Here is a 4,440-nt window from a genome sequence, read left to right on the forward strand (position 1 = left end):
AACTCTTGTTTACTACCGTTCTTACCGCATTCGTTTATCTCTTGCTTATTGCTAAGGTGAGTAATCACTCCCCTTTTTACTTATTTTTAAACCTTTTTGGGGACATATGCGTATCGTATCATATTATCTATTATATAGTATTCAAAACCGCAAATGTTAATCCTTGTGTGTATATCGGTTTACGCCTAACTTGCTACTTGCTTTATGTGAACGTTGTATGCTTATTTCGGCAACCGATGTCCATTTTTATGGCCCAGTTTAGTCCTTGCTTTGGTAACTGAAGAAACACTAACCGGACCCCAGGCAGATTACTGGTAACCTGGGGGTTGGAGAGATGTTTCCCACGAGGGGTTAGACCCTTGGAAGATGGTTCTTCTGATAACCTGCAAAACAGACACCGTGAGCTCGTCACTGAGAAGGGGGGGGGGGGGGTTCCTCCTTGTGACCACCCTCCGGCGTGAGAATCAGACTGGATTGCTCTTTAAATATAAAAGTATATTAAGAGATTGCTAGAGCAGATATCAGGTATAATATGATGATAATGTAGTAAGATATGATAAGATGAGATGGTCATACCATTTGTGGTATTTATAGCCGAAGGTAGGTTTCCAAAGAGGTATGGCCGGCTGCAACAGTGTTCCTGTTCCACCAACAGTAGCCTACGCACGTGCCCTGCTGGTAGTTGGTGGGTAGGTAGCGGCTGATAGCGACCAGGCCTGCTGTATACTATTCCTGTTCCACCAACTGACGGCTATGCACGTGGTATGGCAGTAGTTGGTGAGTAGGCAGCGGCTAATAGTGACATACAGTGCAGGAGCATGCTGCTCGCCATACTGTTGTCAATAAGCTGTCGTATCTTTAGTCAGATCTTTTTCCCATACCTCGTCAGGTACAGTGTAGAAGATCTTCCTGTATCGTACGGACTGGCTTATTTGGGCGGGAGTATTCCCCCTCCCGCCCTTGTGCGGGATAGTTCCCGGCTTCGCTCATTCCTTCAGGTGACACTGAGTGATTGAGAGCTAAGTGCCTTGTGCGTGTAGCCCTGCTGCGCGGGTGGCCTTCCCTGATGGCTTGTATCCGAGGCTGCGGGGACAGGCGGAGTCCTTCACCATCGGGAGGCATTTCCTGCGGGACCAGCTTGCGTACTGCGCGTAAGGACGTCACGTCTCTGAGCATGGTTGGTCCTGCGGATCCAGTTGGTTTCTGCGCAGACGTCCCTCTTCAAGGTGAGTCTTGCGGGTCCAACTAGGCTCTGCTGGGACCTACCTCTTCAGTAACCAATGTCCATTTATATGGATTGGTTGAGTCCTTTCTTTATGGTTGATTTCTTTATGGTTTGATTGATTGTGTATGTGCTATGGCTTAACTGTTTATTCTCACAGGAACAGTTTGCATCTTTCTTTATTTACTATACTATTATTGTTGTGTCTTAAACTGGTGTTTTACTCACTCAACATGTGTTGACAAAAATTCTATTTTATATGCATATGCAGGTTATCGTAGAATTTAATGCAGGTTGGTGAAGACTTAGTGAAGAATTTAGTTAGAATAATAGTTTAATCAAGAAATATAAAACTTGTATTGTTGTATGAATTATGTACTTGTTTGTATCGATTTATTTGATAATTGAATTTAATTAATATATATTGTCATTTAAATATTGTATGATAGCACCTTGAGAGCTGTGACAATCAGTTCACGCCCCGACATTTCCGCCTTAGGTTAGGGTGTGACACATGACTTCGATCACCCATGTAAGTAAGTCCAAATTTGTAATCCTGTAACGAAATAACAATTGTGTATATACAAGTACGTTTAACTAGGGAGGTGCGGGTGGGTTACGGGTAGTGAGCTTGGGTATCCAAGGTAGTGTAGTTTTTTAATTTAAAAGGAACACCCTTTCATATTATATGAAGATAAGTATATGTAGTTCAAAATTTTAATGAGATACGTTGCAACAGCCTCAACAAAACTTAATAATCTTTTCTTTCTTTTTTCAGTATCCAATAAAATTAGAATGGCCCACCTTTATATATAGTAAGTTCTAAATATAAAAATCATACATACGTCATGAGTCATATAACAAATAAATTTGTTGATGATCATTTTAATTTCAAAGGATTTTATTCATTTCTTTTTTTATGATAACAACCATACATCATCACAATAAATTCACGTATTATTGAAACCGATGAGTTATAATTTATTTTCTCGTACATCATCACTAATGTTTAGTTTTTTTTAAGTTAATTATAATACAAAAATTATATTGAATTGTTCTCATACCTTCAACTTATAATGACAATACCATATTTCACAGTCACGTTTATTATCAAAGTAATCTCAATATAATGGAAAAGCAACTTTAATTTTTGTAGTTTCAAAACAATTTATAACATTCGAATTAAGATGATAATAAGTTAATTGTTAACTAGAGATGACGACAACAGTCATGTCAGTAAAACTTCACCTATATCAAAACTATTGGTAGCTAGAGTCTAAGAAAAATAAAATATAAACAACCGACAACCATACCTCTATCTCAATTGATATAGTTATTGTTTTCAAAAAAACTATTTTCTCTACAAAAGACCGGCATTAAAAGAAGTGACACTAAAGGCATATAGTGTTTTATCAGTAATTAGAAATGACCAATAATATTAGTGTAACAAAAACTGCAAAAACATTGTTTTAGCAATAGTTAGAAGAATTGAAATTGAAAGTTATGAATGTCATTAATTAAATAACAATGTAAATTATATTCACTTTATAAATTTGACCATTAATATTCAAACTGATTTTAAAAGGTAGTGATTACATCGAAACATAAGGTAAACAGACAACGAGCTGCGCTGCTACTATTTTTGAATTGTAAAACCCGTTCTTTTAAAAACTATATATATTCGCTGATAAATTATACTTTAGGTTATTAAAATTATATATATATATATATATATATATATATATAGATAAAGGATAGAATACGAAAATCCTTTATCGTACATTACGTACGCGAGGCTATGAAACGTCGATCTTCAATAACCCTAAGATCATAATTACGCGAGCCGGTCTCCGTCAACCTCTTCTCCCGTCGATTCCGTCCACCTTCACCATCGCCGTTCAACAATTCCGTCCACCATCCACCGTCGCGACCATCGTCTACCATTGTGACCACCATCTTCTTCCGACACAACCATCAATCGTTGCTCACATGTCAGTTGTAAAATTGAGCAATTGAAATTGTTGAACCTAATTGATCAATTAACCTTGAAATCGATCCAATTAATCATCAATTTGAAGCTTCAATCGATCAATTTTGATAAACTTTAAACCTGAACGTTTAAAGGTTTAACCTTTGAACGTTTAAAGGTTGTGAATTTGTTGAGCATATTAGTGTTTTTAACCTTGAACGTTTAAAGTTTTGTGAATTTTGCTTGAACGTTTTAGTGGAACGTATTTCGCGTACGTAATGTACGTGAAGAGGTAGGTCCCAGCAGAGCCCAGTTGGACCCGCAAGACTCACCTTAAACAGGGACGTCTGCGCAGAGACCAACTGGATCCGCAGGACCAGCCATGCTCAGAGACGTGACGTCCTTACGCGCAGTATGCAAGCTGGTCCCGCAGGAAATGCCTCCCATGGTGAAGGACTCCGCCTGTTCCCGCAGCCTCGGATACAAGCCATGAGGGAAGGCCACCCGCGCAGCATGGCTACACGCACTAGGTACTTAGCTCTCGATCATTCAGTGTCACTTGAAGGAATGAGCAAAGCCGGGAGCAATCCCGCACAGAGGCGGGAGGGGGAATACTCCCGCCCAAATAAGCCAGTCTGTATACTGAAGGACCTTTTACTGTACCTGACGAGGTATGGGCGAAAGATCTGATCAGGGATACGACAGCTCACTGATACAGTATGGCGAGCAGCATGCTCCTGTACTGTATCACTATTAAGCCGCTGCCTACTCACCAACTACTGTCATACCACGTGCGTAGCCGGCAGTTGGTGGAAAGGGAATAGTATACAGCAGGCCTGGTCGCTATCAGCCGCTGCCTACCCACCAACTACCAGCAGGGCACGTGCGTAGGCTACTGTTGATGAACAGGAACACTGTTGCAGCCGGCCATACCTCCTTGGAAACCTACCTTCGGCTATAAATACCCCAAATGGTATGATCATCTAAACACAACATATCTTACTACATTATCATCATATTATACCTGATATCTGCTCTAGCAATCTCTTAGTATACTTTTATATTTAAAGAGCAATCTAGTCTGATTCTCACGCCGGAGGGTGGTCACAAGGAGGAACCCTCCCTTCTCAGTGACGAGCTCACGGTGTCTGTTTTGCAGGTTATCAGAAGAACCATCTTCCAAGGGTCTAACCCCTCGTGGGAAACGTCTATCTAACCCCCAGGTTACCAGTAATCTGTCCGGGGTTCG

Source organism: Bidens hawaiensis, unplaced genomic scaffold, assembly GCF_021521415.1.
Source record: "Bidens hawaiensis isolate Kalapana, Puna unplaced genomic scaffold, B.hawaiensis_p1.1 tig00046897_1, whole genome shotgun sequence".
Lineage (NCBI taxonomy): Eukaryota > Viridiplantae > Streptophyta > Magnoliopsida > Asterales > Asteraceae > Bidens > Bidens hawaiensis.